The 13,232-nt window shown below is 39.3% G+C and overlaps 1 protein-coding gene and 1 non-coding gene across 8 annotated transcripts in view; one reads left to right on the forward strand and one right to left on the reverse strand.

The window, feature by feature from the left end:
- Window positions 1-13,232, forward strand: part of FBXW7 (F-box and WD repeat domain containing 7) — a 224,254-nt gene that overhangs the window by 103,366 nt on the left and 107,656 nt on the right. The gene's annotated exons all lie outside the window — the stretch shown is intronic.
- On the reverse strand, window positions 11,119-11,225 carry LOC138423015 (U6 spliceosomal RNA). The gene has a single exon (XR_011250121.1). It is a non-coding gene; the product is annotated as a U6 spliceosomal RNA (small nuclear RNA).

Genomic DNA, 13,232 nt, shown 5'->3' on the forward strand with positions numbered 1-13,232 from the left:
GTCCTATCACTTCATGACAAAAAGATGGGGCAGCAATGGAAACAGTGACAGATTTCATTTTTGAGGGCTCCAAAATCACTGCAGATGGTAACTGCAGGCATGAAATTAAAAGACGCTTGCTCCTTGGAAGGAAAGTTACAACCAACCTAGACAGCATATTAAAAAAGCAGAGACATTACTTTGCCAACAAAGGTCCATCTAGTCAAAGCTATGGTTTCCCCAGTAGTCATATGTGGATGTGAGAGTTGGACTATAAAGAAAGCTGAGCACCGAAGAATTGATGCTTTTGAACTGTAGTGTTAGAGAAGACTCTTGAGAATCCCTTGGGCTGCAAGGAGATCTAGCCAGTCCATCCTAAAGGAATCAGTCCTGAATATTCACTGGAAGGACTGATGCTGAAGCTGAAACTCCAATACTTTGGCCACCTGATGGGAAGAGCTGACGCATTAGAAAAGATCCTGATCTCGGAAAGGTTGAAGGCGGCGGGGGGTGGGGTGGGGGGTGGGGGGGAGATGACAGAAGATGAGATAATTGGATGGCATCACTGACTGGATGGACATGAGTTTGAGTAAACTCTGGAGTTGGTGATGGACCAGAAGGCCTGGTGTGCTGCAGTCCATGCAGTTGCAAAGAGTCAGACATGACTGAGTGAGTGAACTGAACAGAATGCAGGAGACCTTGGTTCAGTCCCTGCATTGGGAAGATCCTTTAGAGAAGGGAATGGCTAACGACTTTAGTATTCTCGCCTGGAGAATTCTGTGGACAAAGAAGTTTGGTGGGCTACAGTCCATAGGTTTGCAAAGAGTCGGCACGACTGAGAGACTACCACTTCCGCTTTCATGAAGTAATACATACTTATATCCACAACTAGATTTCAAGCTATCCGAGGGCTAGATTGCTTCTTTACGTGTCACATCTGCTTCATTTCCTATCAGATACTTCATAGTTTATTGTAATTTATGATTAATTCAACCTAGTTTAGAATGGCAGGGAAAAATGAGTAGCACATCCACCTCAAAAGAGTATCTATATGATTATGTTTTAATGTAATCAGGAGTTTTGAATTTTAGAAGAATATCATCAAACTTTGTAACTCTAAAGTGAGATACCAAAGGTTTCTTCAAATTACTGTCTGAAATTTAGGTGACTTTTCTAGATGTTTTGAGAGTAGAAGAAATCCACAAAAGCCCAAGAATCTGGCAGCTGTAGCTTGTTACCCAGCTACATAAGTGAATTACTGTTTTGAATACTGCTTGTATAATCGTGAAATGAAGAGGTATCTAGGAGTAAATTAGCTGGCTTCAAGCTATGTGCTGCATCCCCAAATTTGTTAAATTTGCCAAATTTGGCAGCTGTTAGACTGCTACAGGAGCAATGAGTGGATATTGTACTGAGTAGTTTCTTTTAGAATTATTAAGATAGGCATTTAGGGCTTTCCTCATAGTTCAGTCAGTAAAGCATCTGCCTGCAGTGCAGGAGACCCGGGTTTGATTCCTGGGTCAGGAAGATCCTCTGGAGAAGGAAATGGCAACCCAGTCCAGTATTCTTGCCTGGAGAATCCCATGGACAGAAGAGTGTGGCAGGCTACAGTCCATGGGGTCACAAGAGTTGGACAGAACTTAGCAACTGAATCATAGGCAGTTCAACACACTTTGTCAAATTTTCTTTTTACTTTGAAATGATATTTATTGTAAGAGTTTGGAATGAAAATTATTGTTGAAAATAATTCAGATGACGCTGGACCATTGCGGATGAATTTTATTAAATAGATCTTATCTATAATCTTATAGGCTGTTTTTATTGTAAAATAAATTATAGATACAGGAAGCTATATAAAACCGATATATACTTCGGTGCATTAAGATGATACATACTTTTTTGTTGATTTATAGTTTTAGTTTTAGGTCTGCAACATAGTGAATCAATATTTTTATATAGTACGCTCCATTTAAAATTATTATAGCATGTTTCTCTGTGCTGTACAATATTTCATCGTTGCTCATGTATTCAACACACAGTGGTTTGTATCTCTGAATCTCATATCCCTGCGTTGCTTCTTTCCCCTTTAGTTGGTTCTCTTCATCTGTGAGTCTGTTTCTGTTCTGTTACATTCGTTCATTCGTTTCATTGTTTAGATCCCACGTATGTCCAGTGTCTGTCTTATTTCACTAAGTGTTAAATAGGCCCATCGATGATGTTGCAAATGGCAGAAGTTCTTTTTTTATGGCTGAGTAATATTCTGTATCTTTATGCATTCATCTGCTGATAAACGCTTAGCTTGCTTCCATATCTTTTCAGTTATAAATAATGCTAGTGCATATATCTTTTCAAATTAGTCTGGTTTTTTTAATACATACCCAGGTCCAGAATTGCTGGGCCACAGGGCACTCCTGTTTTTCGTCTTCTGGGGGCCTCCGTGCTGTTTTCCGTAGGTGACTGCGCCAGTGCGCATTCTGACTAGCAGTCCCCTCACTAGGCTTCCCTCTTCCCCACGTCCTTGCCAGTGTTTTGCTATTTGTAGAATTTTGGTGATGGCCATTCTGACAGATGTGAGGCGTTATCTCATTGTAGTTGTGATTTGCGTTTGTCTGATTTTTTTTTTTTTTTCTTTTTTGGTAAGAAAACATTTCTGAAGCCTTTATTTACAAAAGCTTTAAAAACAAATAATCCCCCTGTTTTGCAAATGTTTTGTTTAAAAAGGACCACCTAGGTATAGCATTGAAATACCAGGCATAAAGAATGTACAAGGGAAACCAATGTGGCTAACATTTGGAGATTTGCTAATATTCCCGATTAAAGTGCAGATGACGCACTTCATAACTTGTAGTCTGTCATCTCAGGACAGGTAATGATTACCAAAATGCCTTCCTACACATGCTCTGGTCTGGTCATATATTCTCCATGGCTAAATATTTCACAGTCTCTTTTGTCAATATATATAAAATAGATTGCGAAGATATACACAAAAAAATAAATAAACATTACGCTCCTCAGGTAGTTTTATTAGTTATACTGTATATTGCTAATAAATATATATATTTTTGTATTATGTTGTTTAGCACCAAATTTCTCCGTTATTTATCTTTGTAGCAATTATGAAAGCTCAACTTTTTTGTCTTCTAATTTAATTTGGTACAAAATATACATAAAGACTTGGCACTCTTTGGATTTGAATGAAATTGACTTGTGGAATCAAGAAATCAAGAGCATCATAAGTATGGCTATAAAATATTTTAAAATAAGGGTAAACAGTGATGGGGTAAAAGAGGCAGATAAGGAAAATGTGCTGTCATAAAATAACTGTAGCTTCAGCATCTTGGCTACCTGTTTCCTGGCAGACCTTAAGCATCCAGTCACGAAGGATTTTTCCTGAAGGGTGTAAAGCTGGTTGAGCATTAGTGATGTTGAGCATCTTTTTATGCGCATGTTAGCCATCTCCAAATCTTCTCTGGAGAAATGTCTGCTCAGACCTCCTGCCCATGTTTTCATCTTTTTTTTAAATGTTGATAGATGATACATCGCTGTAAGCACCACACAGCTCAATACACAGAAGTCTGTCAGCTATCCCAGAAGCACCTCCATGTGCCCTGACTCAATCATAGCCCCATCCCTTCTTTTAAGTAACTCTTTTCCTCTGAGTTGGGCTTCCCTTGTGGCTCAGCTGGTAAAGAATCCACCTGCAGTGCGGGAGACCTAGGTTGGGAAGATCCCCTGGAGAAGGGAAAGGCTACGTACTCCAGTATTCTGGCCTGGAGAATTCCACGGAGGGTATAGTCAATGAGGTTGCAAAGAGTCTGACATGACTGAGTGACTTTCACATTCACTTTCCTCTAAGTTACTCTTACAGAGATCAGCTCCTTTTGTTTATGATACTCTCACTCAATTATGTCTCCCTAGATACTGTTGTTTAATCTTGACCATTAAAAAAAAGAATTACTGTTTCTTATTTTTAAATATTATAAAGTAATTAATTAACATTTAAATATTTAAATTATTGAAATATTTTTAATAAAAATAAACAGTAAGTCTTTTTCAAATGGTCAAGATACTGTTGTTTAATCTTGACCATTTAAAAAAAATTACTGTTTCTTTAAATCTATTTCAGTCTACAGGTTTATATGCTATACCTTTCTTAAAATGTACCTGTTTGGTCTGTTTTTCATAGTCTGGATTTGACTAATTGCATGCATCATGGTACAGTGCCACATGTTCCTCGTCCTTTTTAATTTCCTCCAATTGGCAGCTGGATTCAGAGGCTTCCTTAGGCTTGGTTTGATCCCTCTGTCACGGCATGGTGAGTTATTTCCTTAGGAGTCACCTCGTGTCTAATTTCCTTCCTTTTATGATGTTAGCAGCTGTTGATATTCAGGTCTCCATCCATTAATTTATTGAAATTAAAATGTTAGCATTCTAATTCTCTCATTTCTTTTTCATTTACCAACATAATTTTATAAAGGAATACTTTCCCTTATTTGCTGTTTGATTGCTTAGTGTTCTGGTTCATTTAGAAAGGTAGTAATGGTGTATTATTCCAGCATATACTGGTTTAGCTATAAGGACCACATTTGAAAGCCAAAACCCTAAACTGTGAGTGGTAACTAAATAATTGTAATTAAATATTTTTAATTAGAGGAAGAAAAAAAATCTATCCCCTGGAGTTTGCTCAAACTCATGTCCATGGAGTCATTGATGCCATCCAGTCGTCTCATCCTGTGTTGCCCACTTCTCCTCCTGCCTTCAATCTTGCCCACCATCAGAGTCTTTTCCAATGAGTCAGCTCTTCGCATCAGGGGGCCAGAGTATTGGAGATTCAGCGTCCCTCCTCCCAGTGAATGTTCTGGGTTATAGAGAGCAATACGTTGTTGTTGAGTTGCTAAGTTGTGTCCGACTTTTGTGACCCCATGAACTGTAGCCCACCAGGTTCCCCTGTCCACGAAATTGCCCAGGCAAGAATACTGGAATGGGTTGCTGTTTCTTTCTCCAGGAAATCTTCCTGACCCAGGGATCCAACCCAAGTCTCCTGTATTGACAGGCAGATTCTTTACTGCTGAACAACCAGGGAAGCCCATAGATAACAATATAGACAGATTTAAGTACATAGTGCTCAGCTGAAAAAGCAGACAGAAACAAACCCCCCAAAGAGATGCAAGTTATACAAGAGTATAAACTATATTATGTAATTTATATAGATTTCAGAAACAGGCAAAATTAATCAATGGTGTTAAAAGTCATAGTTACTCTTGCGGGTGAAGATAGATTTAAGTACGTAATGGATTCCCAAGAGGGATTTCTAGGGTGTTAGAATGTTCTTTTTTAGATTCTTTACCGTCTGAGTCGCCAGGGAAGCTGTAGTTGACATCTAAAATCGTAAGATATTTAAACTGTGTATAGTGGTGATTTTATATATTAATATATATTCATTGTGAATGAATTTCCCCATATAGGTAATTAACACATCCAAGGCGTTCCTGGTGGCTCAGTGGTAGATAATCCGCCTACTGGTGCAAGAGACATGGGTTTGATGGCTGGGTAGGGAAGAGCCCCTGGAGAAGGAAATGGCAACTCTTTCAGCATTCTTGCCTGGGAGAGCCCATGGACAAAGGAGTCTGGTGAGCTGTAGTCCATTCGGTTGCAGAAGAGTAGGACATGACTTAGAGACTAAACAGCGACGGTGCCTCACCTCACTTATTTCTCTCTTTTTTCCGTGAGAACGTGTAAGTTCTACTCCATCAGCAAATCTCAGTTCTCTAATACAGTGTTGTCTACTTTAGTCATCCTGATTTACATTGAATCCTCAGACATCATTAATCTTACAGCTGAAAGCTTTCTTCTTACCAACCTGTTTCTGTGAGTTTGGCTTTTTTTGTTTAAGATCCCATGTTTTTATCCATTCATCCATTAGTGGACGCTTAGGTTGATTCCCCATCTTAGCTTTGGTGAATAATGCACATAAGATGCAGATACCTCTTCAGTATCCTGTTTTCATTTCCTTTGGATATGTACCCAGAAGTGGGATTTCTAGAGCATATGCTGCTGTTTTCCACAGGAGCTGTACCAGTTTGCATTCCCACCAGTAGTGTACAATAGATCTGTTCTGCCCGCCCCATCCCGCCGCCCCAAACACTCCTCTTGTAACCCTTGAACTGCTTTGGTTTTGAAGATACTCACTCTAACCTTGTATTTGTATACCCAAATTGAGTTAAGAATTGAATTGCATATCTCTAAGAAAGAGACTGCTAATCTTCTTCTATGTCATACCTAACTCATGATGAAGTAACCTATTTTGACGTGTTCTAAAAGTTGATAACAGAAGGTTATTTATTAGCTAATAAGAATAACCTATTAAGTACTCACTATGTGTCAGGCACATCTTAAAACATTTTACATGCATTATCTCTCTAATCCTCAAAATAACTCTGTGAGGTAGAGGTGTCATTTTAAATTCCCTTTTGCAGATGAGATCACTGAGATTAAAGGCACTGGGTGATATGTCCAAGTTTACATAGCTTAATAGTGGTAGAAGTAAAATTTGTTTTGTCATCTACTGCTGAACATGAGCTCCTCCTAACCACTGGGTTTTATGACCTCAGTTTTATGCAGCTGCTTTCACCGTCAATTTGGCTTTGACCAAATGGACCACTGACCCACTCACTGTTCCTGTTCCTAATTGGAAGAAATATGAGAAAGGAGAATCAGTTCAGTTCAGTTCAGTTGCGTCCGACTCTTTGTGACCCCATGAATCACAGGACACCAGGCCTCCCTGTCTATCACCAACTCCTGGAGTTCACTCAGACTCACGTCCATCGAGTCAGTGATGCCATCCAGCCATCTCATCCTCTGTCGTCTCCTTCTCCTCCTGCCCCCAATCCCTCTCAGCATCAGAGTCTTTTCCAATGAGTCAGCTCTTCGCATGAGGTGGCCAAAGTACTGGAGTTTCAGCTTTAGCATCATTCCTTCCAAAGAAATCCCAGGACTGATTTCCTTTAGAATGGACTGGTTGGGTCTCCTTGCAGTCCAAGGGACTCTCAGGAGTCTTCCCCAACACCACAGTTCAAAAGCATCAATTCTTTGGTGCTCAGCTTTCTTCACAGTCCAACTCTCACATCCATACATGACCACTGGGCTTTATCTTAGGAAGGGGCTTTTTTGTTTTAAAAACATTTTAATTAGCTTATTTTTAATTGAAGAGTAGTTGGTTCACAAATACTGTGTTGGTTTTTGCCATGTTTCAACATGAATCAACCCTAGGTGTACATCTGTCCCCTGCCTCTTGAACCTACCTCCTACTCCATCCCAGCCGTCTAGGTTGTCACAGAGCCTGGGCTTGAGCTCTCTGCATCGCACAGCAGATCCCCCCGGCTGTCTGTTTCACATATTGTGGCATGTGCGATTCCATGCTGCTGTCTCGGCGCGGCCCCCACTCCTCAGGTCATGCCCACAACTCTGTTCTCTGTGTCTGCATCTCTGTTCCTGCCCTGCAGATAGATTCATCAGTACCGTTTTTCTAGATTCCATATATATGCTTTACTAGATGATTGTTTTTCTCTTTCTGACTTACATCACTCTGTCTAACAGGCTCTAGGTTCATCTACCTCCTTAGAACTCTCTCAAATGCATTCTAAATATGGGTGAGTAACATTCCATTGCGTATATGTACCGCAGCTTCTTTATGCATCCATCTGATGATGGGCATCTGGCTTGCTTCCATATCCCAGCTATTGCAATAGTGCTGCGGTGAACATTGAGGTATATGTGTCTTTTCTGTAGTGGTGGGTTTGCTGGGTCATATGGTGGTTTTATTCCTAGTGTTTTAAGGACTCTCCATACTGTTCTTCATAGTGGCTGTATCAATTTACATTCCCACCAACAGTGCAAGAGGGTTCTTTTTGCTCCACACCCTCTCCAGCATTTGTTGTTTGTAGATTTTTCCTGATGATGGCTGTCCTTACCGATGTGAGGTGATATCTCACTGTGGTTTTGATTTGCATCTCTCTAATAATGTATGATGTTGAGCATCTTTTCATGTGTCTATTAGCCATCTGGACGTCTTCTTTGGAGAAACATCTGTTTAGGTCTTTTTCCCACATTTTGTTTGGGTTGTTTGTTTCTCTGGTATTGATTTGCATGAGCTGCTTGTATATTTTGGAGATAAATCCTTTGTCAGTTGTTTCACTTGCTCTTATTTTCTCCCATTCTGAGAGTGGTCTTTTCACCTTGTTTATAGTTTCCTTTACTGTCCTTTTAAGTTTAATTAGGTCCCACTTGTTTATTTTTGTTTTTATTTCCGTTACTCTAGAAGGTGGGCCATAGATGATCTTGCTGTGATTTATGTCATAGAGTATTCTGCTATGTTTTCCTCTAAGCGTTTTACAGTTTCTGGTCTTACATTTTAGTCTGTTACCCATTTTGAGTTTATCTTTGTGTATGGTGTTAGGAAGTGTTCTAATTTCCTTCTTTTACATGTAGCTGTCCAGTTTTCCCAGCACCACTATTGAAGAGAGTATCATTTCTCCATTGTATAGTCTTGCCTCTTTGTCAAAGATAAGGTGTCCATAGTTGTGTGGGTTTATCTCTGGGCTTTCTATCTTGTTCCATTGGTGTATATTTCTGTTTTTGTGCCAGTATTGTGCTGTCCTGATGACTGTAACTTTGTAGTATGGTCTGAAGTGAGGAAGCTTGATTCTTCCAGCTCCATTCTTCTTTCTCAAGGTTGCTTTGGCTATTCAGGATCATTTTTGTTTCCATATGAATTGTGAAATGTTTTGTTCTAGTTCTGTGAAAAATGCCATTTGTAATTTGATAGGGATCTCATCGAATGTGTAGATTGCATTTGGTAGTATATTCATTTTCACAATATTGATTCTTCCAACCCGGGGACATGGAGTATCTCTCCATCTGTTTATGTTGTCTTTGATTTATTTCATCAGTGTCTTACAATTTTCAGTATACAGTTCTTTTGTGTCTTTCAGTTCAGTTCAGTCGCTCAGTCGTGTCTGACTCTTTGCGACTCCATGAATCACAGCACTCCAGGCCTCCCTGTCCATCACCAACTCCCGGAGTTCACTCAGATTCGTGTCCATCGAGTCAGTGATGCCATCCAGCCGTCTCATCCTCTGTCGTCCCCTTTTCCTCCTGCCCCCAATCTCTCCCAGCATCAGTTTCTTCCAATGAGTCAACTTTCACATGAGGTGGCCAAAGTATTGGAGCTTCAGCTTTAGCATCATTCCTTCCAAAGAAATCCCAGGGCTGATCTCCTTCAGGATGGACTGGTTGGATCTCCTTGCAGTCCAAGGGACTCTCAGGAGTCTTCTCTAACACCACAGTTCAAAAGCATCCATTCTTTGGCGCTCAGCCTTCTTCACAGTCCAACTCTCACCTCCATACATGGCCACTGGAAAAACCATAGCCTTGACTAGACGGACCTTTGTTGGCAAAGTAATGTCTGTGCTTTTGAATCTGCTATCTAGGTTGGTCATAACTTTTCTTCCAAGGAGTAAGCATCTTTTAATTTCATGGCTGCAGTCGCCATCTGCAGTGATTTTAGGTAGGTTTATTCCTAGATATTTTATTCTTTTTGTTGCAGTGGTAAATGGGGTTGTTTCCTTACTTTCTCTTTCTGATTTTTTGTTGTTAGTGTATAAGAATGCAAGTTCTTATTTCTGTGTATTGATTTTGTATTGTGCAACTTTGCTAAATTCATTGATTTGCCCTAGTAATCTTCTGATAGAATCTTTAGGGTTTTCCATGTATAGTATCACGTCATCTGCAAAGAGTTTTACTTCTTTTTTCCAATCTGGATTCCTTTTATTTCTTTTTCTTCTCTGAGTGTTGTAGTTAGGACTTATGAAACTACAATAAGAGTAGTTTATTATGTTGAATAATAGTGGAGAGAGTGGGCACCCTTGTCTTATTCCTGTTCTTAGAGGGAATGCTTTCAGTTTTTCACCATTGAGAATAATGTTTGCTGTGGGTTTATCATATATGGCCTTTATTATGTTGAGGTAGGTTCCTTCTATGCCCATCTTCTGAAGAGTTTTTACCATAAATGGATGCTGAATTTTGTCGACAGCTTTTCTACATCTATTGAAATGATCATATGGCTTTTATCTTTCAGTTGTTAATATGGTGTATCATATTGATTGATTTGCATGTATTGAAGAATCTTTGCATACCTGAGATAAACCCAAGTTGATCTTTTTAGTGTTTTGAATTGTTTGCTAAGGATTTCTGTATCTATTTTCATCAGTGGTACTGGCCTATAATTTTCTTTTTTTGTGAAGTCTATCTGGTTTTGATATTGGGGTGATGGTGACCGTGTAGAATGAGATTGGAAGTGTTTCTTCTTCTGAAATTTTTTGGAAGAGTTTGAGAAAGATGGGCATTAGCTCTTTTCTAAATGTTTGGTGAAATTCACCTGTGAAGCCAGCCGGTACTGACCTTTTGCTTTTTGAGAGATTGTTTAAATCACAGTTTCGGTTTCAGTGCTTATGATTGGCTTCTTCATAGTTACTGTTCCTTCCTGGTTCAGGTGGAATTTTTCTAAGAATATGTCCGTTTCTTCCAGGTTGTTCATTTTATTGGCATGTAGTTGCTCATAATAGTTTCTTATGCTGATGCTGCTAAGTCACTTCAGTCGTGTCCGACTCTGTACGACCCCATAGACAGCAGCCCACCAGGCTCCCCCGTCCCTAGGATTCTCCAGGCAAGAACACTGGAGTGGGTTGCCATGTCCTCCTCCAATGCATGAAAGTGAAGAGTGAAAGTGAAGTCGCTCAGTCGTGTCCAACTCCCAGCGACCCCGTGGTCTGCAGCCTATCAGGCTCCTCCACCCATGGGATTTTCCAGACAAGAGTACTGGAGTGGGTCACCATTGCCTTCTCTGGTCCTTTGTATTTCTGCACTGTCTGTTACAGCCTCTCCTGTTTCATTTTTAATATTGTTGATTTGATTCTTCTCTTTTTCTTGTTTCTTGACGAGTCTGGTTTGTCAATTTGGTTTATCTTCTCAAAGAACCTGCTTTTAGTTTTATTAATCTTTACTATTGTTTCCTTCATTTCTTTTTCATTTATTTCTGCTCTGATGTTTATGATGTCTTTCCTTCTGCTAACTTTGGGGTTTAAACCTATGAAATGCTTCACAAAGCTGCGTGTCGTCCTTGTGCTGGGGCTGTGCTAATCTTCTCGGTCTTGCTCCAGTTTCAGTACACGTGCTGCTGACGTGAGCACAGCAGGGACTGTCGCATTGAAGAGATAGTTGTAATGGCGTTGTGTGACTGTCTCTTGTGTCCTTTTTGTTTTTCTTGGTGCTTCAGGATTTTTATTATGTTGCAGGTTGGTCTAGCGGGATGAACATAAACCTTGGCTCAGACATATCTGAATTTCTATCATGTTACTAAATCTTACTGACTGTAAATATTCAGGCAAATGACCTTAATCCAAGGCTGTTTCCTGTTTTATAAAATGGTAATAATGATGTCAGGATTGTAGATTAAATGAATGTGTTGTACATAGCGTAGTGTTAGCTCCTAGTAGACACTCTGGGAATGTTTGCTGATGACATGAATGTAGTGGAAATATCTTTACTGATTTGAATATTTAAAAAAAAACAACAAAACAGGCTTCTTAGAAACCTGTAAGATTCCCTACTAATATTTTATTTTTTGTATCTGGAGTAATTGAATTGCTGGAGTAGAAAAACAAAGACATATTTTATGACTTTCAATTAATTATTACTGTTCTTTTGACTTAACCCTCTATTTTTATCTAGGGGAGAGGAATAACTTCAGTATGAAGGATTCCTATCCAGGAACTTGGAAGTTCTAAGAAATACTCCTTCAAATAAATCTGAAAATCGGTAGTTTTGGAGAGCAGTGATAACCACTGTCACTGACTTCCCAGTTATTTGAATGGCTGAGTTTAGTGGTAAAATCCTTATTCCGTCGTCATTGTGATAAGGAATTCAAGTTGTGACTAACCCACAAGGCTGCCTCTTAGTTTTAGACTGAGTGTATAACACAGCATTGTTTGTACTGAAATTGAGGGTGTTTGGAAGTTTGAGAATGTTGTACAACTACTGCCTTGTTAGGTTTGCCCAGAAATGCTGTTCTATAACCTGAAAAATGTAAAAAATTTCTTGTCTGAAAAATTACAGGTCATTACGTAAGGATCTAGTTTACTGATTTAATCATTATTACAGTGTTGCTTTATTTTCATGTACACAGAAAAGGTCTTTGTAAGAAAATCATACTTCTTACTATTTAAAAAATAATAGCTTAGTCATTACTAGAAAAGAAAGAATAGTTTTGAATGAATTATAATTGTTTCTTCTTGAATTTATGATTGGTTTTCTTCTTGTAATTATAATTGGGCTTCCCAGGTGGCCTACCTGGTAAAGAATCCACTGCAATGTGGGAGACCTGGATTCAATCCCTGGGTTGGGAAGATCCCCTGGAGAAAGGAAAGGCTACCCACTGTGGCCTGGAGAATTCCATGGGCTGTATAGTCCATGGGGTCACAAAGAGTTGTACAAAACTGAGCGACTTTTACTTTCACTGTTGTTTCTTTGTTTCTTGGTATTAGTAGTGATGATGGTTTTTGCTCCTTTTTTTTTTTTTTTTTTTTTTGCTTTTTCAGTCACTATAGACATTGGTGAACAGTGATGCAACCAGGCTAGAATGAAGTTTATTTTACCTGGTTTCAACTATAATTATGTAACTTTTAGAAGTTTATTTACTTATTTTTAATCCACATGTCTTACAGAGGTCTAGCTAGAGCAGAGTTTGTCTCATCTTTTATAAACTATCTTTCTAACTCTGTTTTTAGGTGCATGGTTTATGTCTTTGGCCCACACTGTATCCCCAGTGCCTGGCACATGTTAGAGTTTAAATCCTGTGTTTTTTCAGTTCAAATACACATTTTCTGAAGACACCTTGTGTGCAGTGCAGTCAGGCAGTATCTTCCCCGATTGTGTCCACTTAGCCTTCCTGCCAGGAATTTGAAGAGGAAGATAGAGTGATTATTTCTGAGAGTCTACCTGTGAATAGTGTTTCTCTGGCACATTTATCTAAATGAGGTCATTGTTTTGCCTGAGAGCAAGAAAAGAAATCCAGGCAAGAGTTACCTGGGTTCTAATCGCATAGACACTGACTGGAACTTCCCAGGGACCCAGGCATGAGGAGATCAAGGAACAGCAGATGAGAGCAAGATCCCTAAATTTATAAAAAAGCAAATAAC

Source organism: Ovis canadensis, chromosome 17 (genome assembly GCF_042477335.2).
Source record: "Ovis canadensis isolate MfBH-ARS-UI-01 breed Bighorn chromosome 17, ARS-UI_OviCan_v2, whole genome shotgun sequence".
Classification (NCBI taxonomy): Eukaryota; Metazoa; Chordata; class Mammalia; order Artiodactyla; family Bovidae; genus Ovis; species Ovis canadensis.